Raw genomic sequence first — 18,826 nt, forward strand, 5'->3', positions numbered from 1 at the left:
TGCCCTGGACTGCCACCAACCTTTTTACTTCTGCCCCAGGGCGATGATTCTGTCACTCAGGTCCGTTGAGGCCTTTTCCAGGTCAAGGATTGTCCTCTCCCGAGTTGCCACTTTCTTCCCCAGCCGATCGATTGCCTTCTGCATGGTGACTATCGCCTCTGCCACCACCACCTTGATTTCTATCCTGATCGCCTCCTTCATGGCAGTCAGTTCCTTCATCAGGAAGCTCTTCCATCCTTTTCCAGGTGGTGGGGAGGAGGCTGATGCTCAGGTCATTGGCCGCCCCCTCTCCTGGGTGGCCAGACCCGTTTGTCTCGTGAGTCTGCTGTCTCTTCCGCTGCTTCTGCCGTCTCTGCGAACTCCCGTTTGCTGGCATCTTTTCTTGGTCCCCCCATTTTGCTGTTGAGGGATTTTACCTTTGAAATTTTGGGAAAATTTGACTAAAAGTGCTTTATTTTGTCCTGGTTTGGAGGAGAGCCACCTGATGTGCATCCACTCAGCATGTCACCGTCACCAGAAGTCTCAAATCCACAGATTCACCACACTCTGAAGAAATCTCTCCACATCTCAGTTTTAAAGGATCATCCCTTCAAGTCTGAGGCTGTGGCCTCTAGGGGGAACATCCTCTCCACATCCACTGTATCTAGACCTCTCAGTATCCTGTAAGTTTCAATAAGACCCCCCCCATTCTTCTAAACTCCAACAAGAACAGATCCAGCTGGTTTAGCTCACCAGGCTAAATCGCTGGCTTTTAAAGCAGACCAAGCAGGCCAGCAGCACGGTTCAATTCCTGTACCAGCCTCCCCGGACAGGCGCCGGAATGTGGCGACTAGGGGCTTTTCACAGTAACTTCATTGAAGCCTACTCGTGACAATAAGCGATTTTCATTTCATCAACTGCTCCTCACATGACAAGCTCTTCACTCCAGGGATCATTCTTGTGAACATCATAGAACATAGAATGATACAGCACAGTACAGGCCCTTCGGCCCTCGATGTTGCACCGACATGGAAAAAAAACTAAAGGCCATCTAACCTACACTATGCCCTTATCATCCATATGCTTATCGAATAAACTTTTAAATGCCCTCAATGTTGGCGAGTTCACTACTCTTTCCAAGGCCAGCACATCGTTCCTTAGCTACGGGGCCCAGAACTGTTCATAATACTCCTAATGGAATCTGACCAGAGCCTTATACCACCTCAGAAGTACGTCCCTGCTCTTGTATTCTAGCCCTCTCGACATGAATGCTAACATTGCATTTGCCTTTCTAACTGCCGACTGAACCTGCACATTAACTTTAAGAGGATCTTAAGGAAGTTAAGTAGAAGGAGAGAACCAAAATGGACAAAGGGCAATAAGCAAAAGCAACCACAAGGGCGAGCACACCCAGCAATCACCACCCCGCCCAGCACGGCTGAGTGCCAGGAGACATCCAAGGGGGGCGGGGGGGGGGGGGGGGGGGGCTGGGCAGTGGCAAGGCCGCACAGCAGTAATGGCCGACCACCGGGAGCTCTCAAGCAGGGGCTCCCCATAACATGCAATAGCCCTCTCACAGAGGAAGACAGCCAGCCATCAACTCGTACAACCTAGTGGGCTTGCGTCAGGCCCCGTCCGGACCCGCTGGTGCTCAACTGTCTTTTTGTTTTCTCTATTTAATGCATTCTTTTTCGATTTCTTTTGGACTGAATAAGCACACCTTGTAATTTAAGCTCTACATGTCGAGACTGCATACTATGTGTGTAATAATTGAAACTACTGTTGGTGTTGTAATTTTTGATACATGTGTTTGTTTTATCTTGTTCCAAACTGTCGATATAAAATGTGCAAAATCCAATAAAAATACAAAAAAGGAGTAAGGATAGTGAGACACCCACAATTGTAACTCGAGAGAGATGATTGGTAATACAAAGGTTTTAATCAGCAGAGAACCAGACAGCTACCGAGAAGTGTGCTCATTGCACATTGCCCACTGAACATTACCTTATATATGGCTCCCTGGGGGGTGGAGCCAGAGGCGGAGTCCCCCAGGGTTCCAAACCCGGTCTTAAAGGGATCATTACATTAAAGGTGCAGTAATCATTCATCACATTCACCCAGTTTTAAAAGAAAACACAGAGTCAGGGGTGAAGTGGAATTACATGTCCAGTCTTTTGGGTGGTCTGATTGTCCTTGTTGACCTTCTCAGCTCCGGCGGTGGTGCGGCGGACACGGGTGTCTTCAGTGGGAGTACTGTGGTCTGAGCCTTTGCCCGTGTTGGCGCAGGGGGGTTATCCGGGGTGACTAGGGTGCTTGGCGCCGGTGGAGGGGGGGTGGGGGCTCTAGAGGGGCGGGGTGCTGTCGGCAGCCGGTGTGGGGAGGGGAGCGTCGGTAGGGGGGGGGGGTGGTCAGTGGGAGACCCAGTGGGTTCCAGGTCTCGCAGGGAAACTATGTCTTGCCTTCCGTCGAGGTGCTCGACGTAGGCGTATTGGGGGTCCGCATGCAGCAGCTGCACCCTCTCGACTAGAGGGCTAGTCACCGAAGCCAATATTTAAAAATTTCTGCAGCCTGCGGCGACCGAGCGTCCAAATTGAGCTTCTCCAGCTTTAGACCGCTGTCCATCTTGAAGTAATCTGCTAATTAAATTGAGATACCCTCAATTACAACTTGAGAAAGATGATTGGTAATACAAAGGCTCTAATTAGCAGAGAACCAGACAGCTACCGAGAAGTGTACTCACTGCACACTACCCACTGAACATTACCTTATATATGGCTCCCTGGGGGGTAGAGCCGGAGGCGGAGTCCCCTGGGGTTCCAAACCCAGACTTAAAGGGATCATTACATTAAAGGTGTAGTAATCATTCATCACAGATATCTTTGATAGAACCATACCTGTAGTACTGTGTTGAGATTTGACCTGCTTGGAGAAGGTGTAATTAAGGTTGGTTACTTTGATTTTTTGAATGAAAGGGTTCTCCTATGAAGAGTGATTGAGTACAATGAGCCCATATGCTCCCAAGTTTAGAGAAATAAAAAAGGTGATGTCACTGAAATATCTAAAATTCTGAAAGGGTTAATAGTGTAGATATTGGGAGGATGTTTCCACTCAGATGTTACTCCATGTCACAGTCTCAGATTAAACATTTAGACCTACGATGAGGAGAAATTTCTTCTTTCCCAGGGTTGGGAATCTTTGGAATTCTCTACTCCTAAAGGGCTGTGGATGTTCAGTCATTGAGTACATTCTAGGCTCAGATTGATAGATTTTGGGGCACTAACGAAATGAATGGATATGAGCCTAGGGCAGTAAAGTGGAGTTAAGATTAAAGATTGACGATGATCTTGAATGGTTGTGGTGGTATGATTTGCATAGCTGTCTGCCATTGGTGCAGAACACTGGCTTACCATTGGCCCTGGTCGGTCATGTGCCTCTCGACCGATTGGTTGAGACCAGTCATGTGACGACTCTCCGATTGGTCGAGAGGCTGAGTTAACCCCACCTCCAGAGCGAGGTATAAATACCCAGAACGCCCGGCGGTCGTCCATTTACTGTAGTCGACCACAGGGCTAACTTCTAGCTTATTAAAGCCTAACTCTTGTACAGCAAATCGTCTGGCGTTCGATTGATGGTTCATCAATGGTGGAGCAGGCTCAAGGGGCAGTGTGGCCTCTGTCTGCTCCTATGTTTTATCTTATTCCATCCTTCAGAGCTTGCAGAATCTGTCGCATTCAAGTTCGGTGTTGTTAGTGCCAGATAAATAAATGTCGTACGTCATGATATATTGGAAAAAATACAGTCCGTTTCAATTTCTCACATGGGGGTGGGAGTTGACAGGGGTGATCTTTAAATGAAAGCTGTGATACTAGGTGGGTTGTGGATGTAATTCTTTATTTTAAATCTAATAGGTTTCTGATGTATATATAATTCATGATCACAAGTTGTATATAACTGTGTGGAGTTTGCACTGTCTCCCCGTGTTTGTGTGAGTTTCCTCCGGGTGCTCCAGTTTCCTCCAGTCCAAAGATGTGCAGGTATTGACCATGTTAAATTGCCCCTTCCTCCAGTTAGATGGAGTTACTGGGTTACAGGGATAGGGTGGGGGCGTGGGTTTAAGTGGGGTGCTCTTTCCAAGGGCTGGTGCAGATTCGATGGGCCGATTAGCCTCCTTCTGCACTCTAGATTCTATGATGAGCGTGCTGTAAAATCAAAATGTCTTCAGATTGTCTGCAGTGTAAAAGATGCAGTCAGTCGTTGTAAATGTGGTTCTCCAGTCCAGGTGCGGCAGTATACAGAGGAGGCTCACGCAGATACGGTTCTCTCTTAGTTTCCAGGCACGTCCTTGTCGTTCCTCCCCTGCCATGTGAAAGCACAAACTTCAGACGTAATACCATCATCAGCACGGCCGGGGGGGCGGGCTAAAAATGTCGTCAGATTGCGTCTGAACAATACCACATTGGCTTCTTGTCTGTACTCTTAAGAGGAGGCAACAAAAAGAATACTGACAAAATAAACCGATTCGCCAACTCTTCTAATGTGATTACACAAGAGAGAAGGAATCTAAGGTTGGATCTGACGTTAATGTAAGTGAAAGAGGAGGAAAAAATGGAATTCGCGGTATTACTTTGCAACAAATCATTATTTCCTTTGTTCCCGGTATCTCCACATCATTGTTAGCTCTATGGGAGACAGAGGGTGGAAGGAAGGCAGCTTATTGTCTTCCGAAGGGAAAGTGTTACGTTGCTGAACCTAGTGGCCACCCTGACCTTATGGGTAGAAGAAGCGACTGACTATCAGTTTATGAGGGATCCATGATTCTGCACAAGTAAAAGTAATGCTGGTAAATGGTGTTTGCATTTTCCTTTCCAAATTGAGTGGAAATCAGAAATGGAATTTTGAGGAAGGGCGGATGAACAATTTATTTATTTTTTCTTAAAGGTGTGTAAAACAAAAATGAAACCACAATGGTCCCTTCAAAGTCAAAAGCTCCAAATGTAATTTGTGGTATTCATCCCCCCCCGCCCGCCCCGCACCCGAACTCTGACAGTATTCATTCCGAAGAAATTCTGAACATTTTTGTGGTTTAATCGGAAGACAGTGATAACTACCGCAATAACGCTTTTACATTTAAACGTGCCCTTTGGGCAAAGAACAAAAAAACACAAGAACAGCTTCAGTCAAGCAACAGTTATTTTTCAAATAGCTATTTTTGAAAAATGAAACACCAAATGTCTTACACCACGTTATTTCTGATTTCGTTGGTTTCTGAAAGACAGAAGCAGTCCGTTTCTATTTTTCCACAACGGATTTGAAGTAATATAAAGTGAGGCGTTTTCTTTTTATAAAGCATCAGAAAAGTAGTGAGCTTGTGTTCTGTTCATAAAAATAATTGCAGCTAAGCGAGCCATGCAGAAGTGCCTGACAGCGTGACTGGGTAATTCCGTGATTTTTTGTTTTCTCGCTCTTTTTCTAATTTGGTACCTTGCACTTAAGATGGGTTTTCCCAAACTGGGTTTACCCTCCGGCTACTATTATATATGAACTTCCTGTTTGAAGTGAGTGGAACAGTACTTTGAGTAATTCTGAAAACGAAGTGTGTGTGGGTAAATTAGTACTTTAGTGTGGGAGGTTGTAATTAAACTGAAAAATGTATATTGGGACTTTTAGAATCAGACAGAAAAGAAAGGGTCATTTGACCTGTCATGCCTGTACCAGCTCCTTGAAAAAGGTAGCCAGGAATCCCACACCTGGTCTGTAATTTTAGATTTAAATTCTCTTCCTCCTCCCAAGCTATAACTGGATTTAAAATTTCTTACTGAAAATTTCCAATTTATCACAGTGATAAGTAACTTGCTACCTATCTATCAGCAACGCATTCATGGTTTTACCTAATCCTCCAGGGCATGGAACTGTGTGAAGATTTAGTTATTCTTCCATATCGGAGGATAACTCAATGGGCTGTTCACCCTAAGTTAATCTTAAATTTCATAATGTTGGAAGATGAAAATTAGATCAGCGAGAGAAAGAGGAGTCTGAAGGACAAAGTCAAACTGATTTTTTTTTTTTAAATTAGGGGTATTGTCTCTCATAATTGAAATCGATATATATATATATATACACATGTCTGTGTGACTTTTTGATCATAACCTGGTAATGCCCACACACAAGCTCATTACTCCTAAAAATACTATATATATTTTTTTATCGTATAACGCGTCACAATGTTAGTAATTGACTCTCGGGTGGTAGGAGGGAGTAGGTATGCAGATTTGGGTCAATGCAAACAATAGTGATGACAAACTTGATAAGTGTGAGCATAAATTTAGATATATAAGGAGCTTTCAGAGCACTGTAAATGTTGGTCTTAATTCTGAGAATTGTGTTTTAACACATTGGATGTGGGCACTACCTACCAGCATTTATTGCCCTCAAACTTTGGGCATTTAAGAAACACACTGCTGTGGACCAGGAGTCACATATAGGCAGATTTCTTCCCCTAAAGGACTTAGTGAACCAGATGGGTTTTAAAGATAGTTGACAATGGTTTCATTTTTATTGCCACCACCACTTGATTAAACAGAATCAGTGGAATCCTTACAATTAAGTAATAGTATGATTGCCGAAATTGAAATACAATAGAATTTGCAGCTCTGAAAATTCAATATATGATTGTTGTTACGATTTCACTGAAGCATTATGGTTGATCAATGAACTATTCATGTGAGTGCATTGTGACCTTTTTCTTTCTATTGCGATTTTTGCAAAGCTTAGCAGTCAAACTTGTAGTGCTAGAAAGAACTTGCAATTATATAGCTCTTCCGTAACCAAAGGACATCCCAAAGTACATTACAGCCAATCAATTTTTGAAGTGTAGTCAGTGTTGTAATGTTGCAATTTTTACAGTTAGGTCCTATACCTATAACCGCAATGAAATAATGACAAAACAATCTTTTCATAATGATGTTGGTCAACAGATAAAGGATAGCAAGGGAAATGTTCCCTGCTTTACTTCAGATAGTACCCAGCTGGAATCTTATCTGAAAGGGCAGATGGAACCTCAACCTTATCTGAATGACTACACTTCCAAAATGCAGCACTTTTTTTAGTACTGTGCTGGACTATCAGCATAGATGATGTTGCTCTTAGCTTTAGATTGCAGCTTGGAACTCAAAGCCTTCTGACTTATTAATTCAAGGCTGTGGGCTCAACTGGCTAGGCCAGCATTCATTGCCCATCCCTAATTGCCCTTGGAAAAGGTGATGGTGAGCTGCGATCATGAACTGCTGTAGCCCCTGTGGTGTAGGTATGCCCACAGTGCTGTTAGGGAAGGAGTTACAGAATTTTGATCCAGTGACAGTGAAGGAACAGTGATATAGTTCCAAGCAGGATGGCGAGTGACACAAGGGAGTCATGGTGTTCCCATGCATTTGCTGCCCTTGTTCTTCTTGATGGTAGTGGTCGTGGATTTGGAAGATACTGCCTAAGGAGTCTTGGTGAGTTCCTGCAATGCATTTTGTAGATGGCACACACTGCTGCTACTGTGCGTCGGTGGTGGAGGAAGTGAATGTTTTTGTGGAAGGAGTGCCAATCCTTGATGATATCAACATCTTGAGCCATTGGAGCTCCACTCATCCAGGCAAGTACAGAGTTTGTGGAAGGGGTGCCAATCCTGGATGGCATCAACATCTTGAGCCAATGGAGCACCACTTATCCAGACAAATAGAGAATATTCCATCACACTTGTGCCTTGTAAATTGTGGATGGGCTTTGGGGAGTCAGAAGGTGAGTTACTTGCACAGGACTCCTAGTCTCTGACATAGAGCCACAGTATTTATATGGCTAGTTGAGTTTCTGGTCAGTGGTAACCTCCCGGATGTTGAAAGTGCGAGATTCAGTGTGAAGGGGTGTTGTGTTAGACTCTTTGTTGGAGATATCATTGCCTGCCACTTCTGTGGTGCGATGTTACTTTAGCCACTTGTCAGCCCAAGCCTGGATATTGTCTGGGTCTCACTGCATTTGGACACAGACTGTTTCAGTGTCTGAGATCTCAAAAATGGTGCAGTATTGTGCAATCAACAGTGAACATCCCCACATCTGTCTTTTATGATGCAAGGAAGATCATTGAGGAAGCAACTGAAGATGGTTGGGCTGAGGACAATCCGTGATGAACTCTAGCAGTGATACACAAGCTGAGCTGAATATCCTTAAACAACCACAACTATTTCCTTTTGTGCTAGATAGGACTCCAATCAGTGGAGAGTTTTCCCCCTGATTCCCATTGACTCCAGTTTTGCTAGGGTTTGTTGATGCACTCGCCTCTGAAGTTAATCTCCTTTGCCCATGTTTGAAACATGGCTGTAATGAGGTCGAGAGCTGAACGGTTCTGGCAAACCCAAACTGAGAATCAGTGAGTAGATTATTGCTGAGCAAGTGCCACTTCATGACCCTTTTGCTAATGGATCAGTAATTGACTGGGTTGGATTTGTCCTACCTTGTTTGTGCAACGCATACCTGGATGACTTTTCACATTGCTGGGTAGATGTCTCTGTCGCTGTACTGGAGCAGCTTGGCTAGGGGGTGATTCAGGTACTGGAGCACAAGTCTTCAGTGCTATTGCCGAATATTGTCAGGGCTCATAGCCTTTGCAGTATCCAGCCTTTTCTTGATATCCCGCGGAGTGAATTGTATTGGCTGCAGAATGGCTTCTCCGGTGGAGACTTGAGGTAGATAATCCACTTAGCACCTCTTGCTGAAGATCATATCTATAAAACCCCTACAGTGCAGAAGGAAGCCACTCAGCTCATCAAATCTGCACCGACCCTCCAAAGGTGCACCCTTGCTAGGATGGAATCAAACCCGAGCTCCTGGTGCCATGAGGCATCGTTGTTAACCACTGTGCCACCATTCCGCCCATTATAGATAATACCACAGCCATAAACTTTGCACTGATGTGATGGGCTCCTCCATCATTGAGGATGGAGATATTTGCAGACCCTTCTCCTCCAGTGAGTTGTTTAGTTATCCACCACCATTTACGGCAGACCTTATTTCTGATCTATTCGTTGTGGGGTCGCTTAGCTTTGTCCAGCACTTGCTTGGCACATAAGAAATCATGTGTTATGACTTCACCAGGTTGACACTTCTTTTTCGCTATTCCTCGTGTTCCTCCCGGCATGTCCTCCTACACTCATCATTGAGCCAGAGTCAATCTATGGCTTAGTGGTAATGGTATAGTGAAGTTACAGATTGTGTTTGAGTAAAGTTCTGCTGCTGCTGATGGCCCACAGTGCTTCATAGCTTCCCAGTCTCAATTTTGCTAGATCTGTTTGAAATCTATCCCATTTAGCACAGTGGTAGATCTATTTGAAATCTCTCCCATTTAGCACAGTGGTAGATCTATTTGAAATCTCTCCCATTTAGCACAGTGGTAGATCTATTCGAAATCTCTCCCATTTAGCACAGTGGTAGATCAATTTGAAATCTATCCCATTTAGCACAGTGCTAGATCTATTTGAAATCTATCCCATTTAGCACAGTGGTAGATCTATTTGAAATCTATCCCATTTAGCACAGTGGTAGTTCTTTGCAACATGATGGACGGTGTCCTAAATGTGTCTCCACAAATACGTTGCGGTTGTTAGTCCTACCGATACTGTCAAGGACAGATTCATCTGTGGTAGGCAGGTTGGTGGGCATGAGGACAAAAATGTTTTTCCATTTTTCAGTTGGCTCGTTCACCGCCTGATGCAGATCCAGTCTAGCGGCTATGTCCTTCATCACCTTGGTCAATAGTGGTTTTGTCAGGGCCCTTCCTGTGGATTCCCTTATTTCCCATTTTATTTTAATTTGTGGTTATAATTTTGATCCATGGATATTGAAAGGACATAATAGGTCAAGCAGAGGAAGTGAGGAAAAGTTGCAAAATAGTACACTATTATTGGAGATTTTTCTTTTGATCAGAAAAACGTGCTCTCTCGTGCTCTCTTCCTTCATAGCTGCTGAGTTTTGAACATGCAGAGAAGTTCTTGAGACTTGGATGAATCTACATTGAAAACCCAAGAACTTCCAACTGAATGACTAGATTGAAGAAAGATGTACTGGAGGATGTCCATCTGAAACAAAGATTCTTATCCTTTTACTTTCATGCTTATTTTACACCCTTCTTTCGCCTCTGTATTTGTCTGTCTTGTGTCTGTAGAGGGTGAGACGAGTTAAAGGGGGAGGATTAGGGATTAGATATTAGTTAACCAGTTGTAATTGCTGCATATTTAATTATAGTAATTAATAAAAATTAATTGTGTTTAAATTTACAAACCTGGTGATCGTAGATACCGGCAGCAAAAGACCAGCAACTTTGGGTATTTTGTGAGAATTATTTTTTGTGACTCTGTGTCAAGTAGAATTGACCGTGCTCTAGCCCCAGGTGTCGTAACAGTGTTACCGAGCCACTCTTGATGGACATTGAAGTTCCCACAGAGTGTATTCTGCATCCTTGCCATCCTCCATGTTTTCTCCCAAGTGGTGTCCAAAGTGGAGGAGTATTGATTCAACAAGTTGAGGGGGCTGGTGGTGGTTCCATGGTAATCAACAGGTGTTTTGACCTGATGCCATCAGACTTCATAAGGGCTGGAGTTGAGGTTGAGCACTCTCTGCATAACCCATCCTAATTGTATACCATTATGCCACCAGTAGGCAGGGCAATGGTGATGTCTGGGACATTATCTGTGAGGTATGATTCCGTCTTTATGTCTATGTCAGATTATCGCTTGACTCGTTGGTGAGGCAGCAGTTCTGTAAGCGAAGTTTGTGTCTCATGATCTTGGAAGGCTGTTTTCTCCACTCTGTACTTGATTTATATATCCAAGAAACTAATCAAAATATGGCATTTAAGATGAGAAATAAAAAGTAATATTCACTGGTAATACTGTGTTTTGGGAAAACGAGAAGTGTACAAGAATAGCACTTAAAAAATATAAGCAAATTACTGACATTTTGGTGGTATTTATTTTCATTAATAATGAGAACATTAGCAGGACAAGGGGATTTGTATAGGAGCTGTAGGCTGCACCTTGATCTAATAGGAGTAAAGAGATTTTTGAAGAACATTGATGCAGCAATCCAAAATAATTTTATCCAGATAGCTGGGAGTGCAACAAGATAACTGGATCCCACATGAAATGCATCATTAGGAGCTATGTGGAGTGGTGTGTGTTCTCCTATGGGGTTGCACATCTGTTCTCTTCGGGGGAACAGGGTTAGTTGATGGGGAATAAATGAACTGGTATAACATCCTTGTTTTCTATGTGCATTACATGTAATAATTTAGTTTTCTGTAATAGGTTATAAGCTCCCACAGTTTGAGAATTGAAGTTGGTTGGAGGATGGGAGTGGGTGGCCCAATGGGCTGAGAAATATAACATAGAATAAAATACACAAGAAACATTCAGTAGATCTGGCAGAATCTGTGGACAAAAAAAGAGAGTTAATGTTTCAGGTCTGTGCCCTTTTCCTTTTATTCTTTCTCGTCTTCCCCTATCTCTGTACTTGCTTAAAGCCTTTTGAATCTTTAAATTTTTCACATTCTATTGAAAGGTCATTGACATGCAATGTTGACTGTTTCTCTCTTCACAGATGCTTTGGACCTTCCTAGATTTTCTACTTTTTTTCAGATTTCCGGCATACATTGTATTGCATTTACAAGAATAGTTGCTACTCCAGTAAAACTCATGTAAGAACACCTGATTCTGATTTTATGTGCCCTTGGGAGCTGGTCCAAGACTTGCTATTGGTACTGCAAAGTGTGATTGGGCGGTTTCCGAAAACACTGGAAATTATGATCGGTTATTCTAATGAACACATGCTGTTGTTTATAGTTAAACATTTCCATTTCATTGCTGCCATGAGCCTCACTCCTAATTTCTTTCCAAAGAGATCTCTACCTTATAATATAACAATGATAATTTTCATTGCTTTTCTTTATTATTATAGGTAATATACAATTTATTGCCCATATAGCATTAAAATAAATTACTTGCATTTGCACAGCATCTTTTTTGTCTTCAGGGTGTCCTAAAATGTTTCACAGTCAACAAATTACTTTGAAGTGTAGTCACCATTAGAAGTGTGACATATGCGGCAAGCTACAACTAGGAGACAGTGAGCAGGTTTTATTTTTTTAACCTGATGTTGGTTGGGAAATAAATATTGACCAGGGGAGAACATCTCGGATCTTCTAAGAAATAGCGCCATAGGATCTTTTGCATGCACCTGACATATGGCACCTTCAGAAGTTCTACCACTTCATTAGAACTACACTGAAGTGTCACCCTAGACTTTGCACAAGCATCTGGAATAGGATATGAACCTTGGAATTTAGAAACAGGAGTTAGTCCCTTGAGCCTATCTGATTCTATTTTTTAAACAAAATGCCTCTATCTCTAGATTCCACAACCTGTGGAAATTTGTCTTCATTTTTTAGCCCTTAGTATCCAGGTAATCTGGTGAATCTACACTACACTCCCTCCAAGGCCAATATATCCTTCCTAAGGTGCTCGCAGTATTTGGGCTGTGGACTAACCAGGACTTTCTTTTTTTAAACTAAATTTAAGAATACCCAATTCATTTTTCCCAATTGAGGGACAATTTAGCGTGGCCAATCCACCTACCCTGCATATATTTGGGTTGTGGGGGTGAAACCCACGCAAACACAGAGAGAATGTGCAAACTCCGGACAGTGACCCAGGGCCGGGATCAAACCTGGGACCTCTGCACCGTGAGGCAGCAGTGCTAACCACTGCGCCACCGTGCTGCCCAGGACTTTTTATAGCTGAAACATGACTGCTACCCTGGAATATTCTTGTCCTCTAGAGATAAAGGTCAGCGTTCCATTAGCCTTTTTGATTATTTTCCGTGTCTGTTCATGACATTTTAATGATCTCGTTGGGCCCCACTGTTCTCTAACTTTTCAATGACAACAGTTTGTATTCGTCTAGCACCTTTAACCAGGGTACTTCACAGGCACTCTAAAACAAAATATGACATCAAGCCAGATAAGGGAATATTAAAGGAGATGACCAACGCATGTTCAATAAGGTAGATTTTAAGTGTCTTAAAGAAGGGAAGCAAAGTCAAAAGGTGAAGAGATTTTTGGAGAGAATTCCAGAACTCGAGCCAAGACAATTGAAAGCACGGCCTCCACTAGTGGCATGATAAAAATCAGGCATACCTAAGAGGCCACAAATAGAGGAGCACCAGTAACTTGAACAGTTACATAGCAATTAGGAGCAAAAGTAGGCAATTCAGCACTTCGAGTCTGCTCCATCATTCAATCAGATCATGGCCGATCTCTTCCTCATCTCAAATCCACCTCCCTATCTGTTTCCCATATCCCTTTAACCCATTTTTAAAATCAGGAATATATCTATCTTCTTGAAACCATGTACTGATTCAGGCTGCACTGCACTAAGGCACCCTCTCGAGAAGTAGTTCCTCCTCATCTCAGTTTTAAATCTACCTCCTCTCAACCTATATATGACCTCTTGTTCTAGATTGCCCCACCAGGGGGAACATTTGGTCTACATTCACTTTATCAATCCCTTTTTAGTATTTTATATACCTCGATCAGATCCCTTCTCATTCTTCTAAACTCCAGCGGGTATAAGCCAAAACTGTTAATTCCCTCCTCGTACATCAACCATTTCATCCCCAGAATCAATCTGGTGAACCTCCTCTGAACTGCTTCCAATGCCACCACATTCTTCCTCAAAAATAAGGAGACCAAAACTGGCCATAAATATGGTTTCACCAACACCCTAGACAATTGCAACAACACTTCTATCCTCTAGTCCTTTTGCAATAAATGCGAAAATTCCATTTGCTTTTTTTATTACACGTTGTACCTGTATACCGACATTCTGAGATTCATGAACAAAGACCTCTGCCCGGACACATTTAGAATCTGCTTTCCATTTAGATAATTTGCCATTCTATTTTTTCAGCCAATATCGATAACCTCACACTTATCCATGTGAACTCCATCTGCCAAGTTTTGGCCCATCATGTTGCACTCTATCCCTGCTTGCAGATCATTTATATAGATCACAAACAGTTGAGGTCCAAGGACTGATCCCTGCGGCACCCGAAAGGTTACAGGTCGTCAGCCAGAGAACTCTGCTTTCTGTCAGTCAGTCAATCCAGTCCAGTACTCTACTCCCAATCCCCTGTGAGATCTTTCACCTTCTGGATCAGTCTTTTATGTGGCATCTTGTCACAAGCCTTCTGAAAGTCTAGATATATCACATCAACAGTTGTGAGCCTGGAACTCCTACGAGAGATGGGAGGGACAAGGCCCTGGAGGGATTTGAAAACAAGATTAAGAGCATGAAAATTGAGATGTTAAATATCTTGGGAGTCAATTGTAGATCTGAAAGAACAGTAATGATGGATGAGTTAAGACGTAGGAAGCTGAGTTTTGGATGACCATAAATATACAGTAAGAAGTTTTACAACACCAGGTTAAAGTCCAACAGGTTTGTTTCAAATCACTAGGTTTCGGAGCACGGCTCCTTCCTCGCCTTCACCTGAGGAAGGAGCAGTGCTCTGAAAGCAAATGATTTGAAACAAACCTTTTGGACTTTAACCTGGTGTTGTAAGACTTCTAACTGTGCTCACCCCAGTCCAACGCCGGCATCTCCACATAATAAATATACAGAGGGTAGAACCGGGGAAGTTGTCCAGGTGTACAATTTGAATAATCCAGTCTAGGGGTAACAATAGCATGAAATTAGGATTTCAACAGCTGGTGACCAGTAGTGGAGTTGGGGCAATGTTATAGAAATAGGCAATTTTAGTGATGGCAGATTTTTTAAACAATATGGAAACTGGAAGATAATTTATTGCAGGTGATTCTTTGGCTATGATTACATAGGTGAGAGTGGAAAAGGGTACATGCAGTCCAACCCAATTCTTGGAGGAGGATGGCTTGATCTATCGTGTCAGATAGGTTGAGAAAGACCAGGAGGGTTACTTTCCCTTTGTCACAGTCACATAGGATGCCAATTGTACGTTTACTAAGAGCTGTTTAGATGCTGTGGCAGGCATGGAAATCAGATTGGAGGGATTCAGACGTGGAATTTGATGACAGATGGGTGTGAATTTAGCAGGTAACAACAAGGAGCATTTGAGAGGAAGGGGAGATGGGTGATGGCTTGCATGGGTGCAAGGCTCGAGGGTTGGTTTTTAGAAAATACCCTGGTGTATAATTTTCTAGTTTCAATGTGGATGACTTCAGATTTGCCGAAATTGAAATCCATTTGCCATAGTTTTACCCATTCACTTAATCTGTCATATCTCTTTCTTTTTTTATGCTTCCATCTACAGTATTTGCAATGTTGCCCATCGTTGTCATCAGCAGATTGGATTACTTGGTTTGCTATTCCATTTTTTAAATCATTAATAAATACAGTGAATAATTAAGGCCCCAGACTTGGGTGGCAGCATGTGAGGAGAGGTTGTACACTAGGTAGCTCCTGCCAGGGCACATTTTTTGGCCCTTTTTGCCTAGTTCCCAGGGAGTTTGGTGGATAAGCTTCCCAACTGAAGGTATTAGGAGCCTATTTCAGAAAATTGTCAAAAAGGCTGGCATCAGAGTTCGAGAGGCAATGGAGAGTGATGTCTGAAACCCTTCGAAAGTCGACCGATGAGGTGCTTGGTCCCATCCGAGGAAAGGTTGGAAAAAATTTTGACCACGGTGAAGAAGCATGGTGAGGTTTTGAAGCGTATAGAGACAGCTGTGTTGAAGGATGTGAAGACAGCTCTGTCGAGGCATGGAGAATAAATTGCATCGCTGGAGGCCAAGATCTCGTTGGTGGCAGAGAAAAATAAAAGTCTGAGGACGAACGTGGATGAGGTTCAGGAGACAAAACCTCAAAGTCGTGGTGTTGTTGGAGGGCCTGAATCCTGTGTATTTCTTTCAGATGTTTGGGAAGGTGATGGGAGAGGGTGGACTTCTGTCCCTCACCTGGAACTGTACAGGATCCATTGAACATTCTGGCAGAAGTCTCAGGCGCATGTACCGGAACAGTCGTTGTAAGATTTCATAGTTTCCAGGAGCGAGTGCAAGTCCTGAAGTGGGCCAAGGAGCACCGTGATTCGAGGTGAGAAGGGAGCCTCGTTGGAAGTTAAAAAGATGTCGGAGTGGAGCTTGTGAGGAGGCGGGTGCCATTGCCACGGCCACATTGCATAAGTACGGAGTGCGGTTTGGAGTGGTGTATGTGGCAAGGCTTCGAGTTACCGACGAGTCAAGAAACTCTTATTTTGATATTTCGAAGGAAGCTGATGCTGTTATTAAAGATCATGCACTTGGGTCAAGCTAATGGGGCTCTATGGGATGTTTATGTTTGTTGATGGGAAGGTATTTTGTATATATTTGTTACTTTGTTGATGGAATGGGAGTATATGGTTGTGGATAGGGGTTTAGCTGTTCTGTGAATGGTGGGGGGGGTGGAATGGGGGTATATGGTTGTGGATAGGGGTATAACTGTGGGGGGGGGGGGTGGTTTAACTGTTTTGCAGGGTTTGTTTAAGGTAGTACTGTTGGAAATATACGTCTCCCGGTTGGAATTTGGTCATTGGGGTGTGGTTTTACTTTCTGCAACTGGGTTGGGTAGTGGTGTTTCTTTTTTTAACCCTGGGTCGGGGCTACTTTGCCAGCAGTAAATGTAAGCTCGCGAATGGGAGTGAGGTGGGGGGAGGAGCTGTGGACTTTCGGTTTTGGTTTAATGAGCCTAGCATTTTTTTTTTGTTAGGGGGTGGGGTTTCTTCGGAGGGGGTATTTTTCTTTTTTATGTGGCCAATATGTGCATTTGGGTGGGGTGTGGTTAGGGGAGGGGGAGGGCAGCAAGGGTTAGTTCTCGGTCAATGACGATGAGCTTTTCTTTCTTTCATTTTGTGGGTGAGTTTGGCCTACACTTTCTGGGAAAATGCTTCATAATCCTTCTAGGTGGAAATGGCCGACTCTGGTTTGAGGAGAGATGGGAGGCCCCCGATGATTCAGTTGGTCTGAGGCCGATGTGGTAATTTTGCAGAAAATGTGTGTGTGTGGGATCAGACCAGACTGCAGAAGGGGTGGGTGAGCCAGGTGTTTCATTTGGTCTTCGATGGCAGGGCCCGGTGGAACAACATTCACAAATGGGTTATTTTCTCAGCTGACAAGATTATAACAGACCCGTATGGTAGGTGCATGATGGTTACTGGGCCGTTGGCAGGCACATTGGTGGCTTTAGACAATATATATGCCTGAATTGGGACAATAATGGCATTTATTAGAAAGCTGTTAGCATCAGTTCCAGATCTGGATACACACCAACTGTTTTTTAGGGGTGATACTGGGTCATACTGGCCTATCTCTCTATTGAATGTTGAGTCAAGGTACTGGTTAAAGTGTTGGCGTTGAGGCTGGAGCCCTGACTCGTTGGGGTGATTGCAGAGGTTTAGATGAGCTTTGTTAAAGATGGGCAATGGTCAGCGGCGGCTGTTGAATGTTGTTCTCTCCTCATCCATTGGGCCCGAGCCAGAGGTGACAGTGTCTTTGGATGCAGAGAAAGTATTTGATAGAGTGGAGGTACCGTTTTTAAAGTCCTGGAGAGCTTCAGTCTAGGGTCAAAGTTTATTTCATGGGTACGGTTATTATGTAGGGCCCCCACGGCTAAAAGTGTTCATACCAACGCCTTGAGCCCGGGATACTTCTTACTGAATAGGGGGACAAGACGGGTGTACGATGTCCCCTCCCCTAACTGCTTTAGCAATTTAACCCTTGGCCATTGCTTTGAGAACTTCAGGAAAGTATTGGGGATGGGGGGAATGGAGCACAGGGTGTCCTTATATGCTGACGATCTGCTGATTTATGCTACAGACCCAGTCCCCACTATGGGTGAAATAATGAAGCTACTGAAGAACTTTGGCTCCTTTTCGGGATACAAATTAAATCGGGAAAAGAATGAGTATGGTTAACCCCTGGGGAGGGGAGCCAATTTACGGTTAATCTGGGGAGGGGAGGCAACTTGAGTGTGCTGCCTTTTCGCCTTGCCGGATCTAGCTTCCGTTATCTTGGTATTCATCTGGCCTACGATTGGGCCCAGCTGCCTAAATTGAACTATGCGAGTCTGGTGAGTGAGGTTAATTGCGATTTGCAAAAGTGGGACAACCATCCTGTCCTTGGCGGGCAGAGTCCAGTCTATTAAAATGAATGTTCTCCTAATATTTTTGTTTCCTTTTCATTGTCTTCCGTTTTTCTCCCTAAATCTTATTTTGTTAAGGTTAATAGGCTGATATCATCCTTTGTATGGGCGGGCAGGGCCCCGAGGATTCCACAAGACAGTTCTTCAAAGGGATACAGTCCAATTTGCTTTTTTATTATTGGACGGCCAATGTTGAGAAGGTGCCGGGGTGGTGTATTGATCAGGGTTCCATATGGGGACGGATGAAGGTGAGGTGATGCAAGGGATCTAGTTTGGGTGCGTTGGTGACGGCCTTGCTTCCATTCTCTCCGGCACAATACTCTTGGAACCGGGTGATTGTGTCCACTCTTGGGATATGGAGACAATTCAAGCAGCACTTTAAGCTTGGATCCATATCGAGGTTGGCCCCTATTTCTGATAATTTATTTAAGCCATCAAGACTAGATACCACGTTTGGGTTGTGGGGAGGGAAGGGGCTCGAGGGATTTGGGGTTTGTTTGTGGAGGGACGGTTTGCCAGCTTGGAGGAACTGGTGGTGAAATTTGGACTTTCCGGGTCGAAATTGTTCAATTGCCTCCAGGGGTCGGAGCAGGGTCATATGTCTGGCATCC

The 18,826-nt window shown here is 43.7% G+C and overlaps 1 protein-coding gene across 4 annotated transcripts in view; it reads left to right on the forward strand.

The window, feature by feature from the left end:
* Positions 1-18,826, forward strand: part of si:dkey-118j18.2 — a 126,589-nt gene that overhangs the window by 44,813 nt on the left and 62,950 nt on the right. The window contains exons 1-3 of one of the 4 annotated variants that reach the window (XM_038796857.1): positions 4,364-4,562; positions 9,975-11,473; positions 11,611-11,707. The exons of 1 other annotated variant lie outside the window; for it this stretch is intronic. The gene's annotated coding sequence lies outside the window, so the exon portion shown is untranslated. Of the gene's footprint in view, positions 1-4,355; positions 4,563-9,974; positions 11,474-11,610; positions 11,708-18,826 lie in introns of those variants that run through there. 2 more of the 4 variants (XM_038796859.1, XM_038796856.1) reach the window with 2 other exon arrangements.

The sequence above is a fragment of the Scyliorhinus canicula genome, chromosome 5 (genome assembly GCF_902713615.1).
Source record: "Scyliorhinus canicula chromosome 5, sScyCan1.1, whole genome shotgun sequence".
In the NCBI taxonomy this organism is placed as follows: domain Eukaryota; kingdom Metazoa; phylum Chordata; class Chondrichthyes; order Carcharhiniformes; family Scyliorhinidae; genus Scyliorhinus; species Scyliorhinus canicula.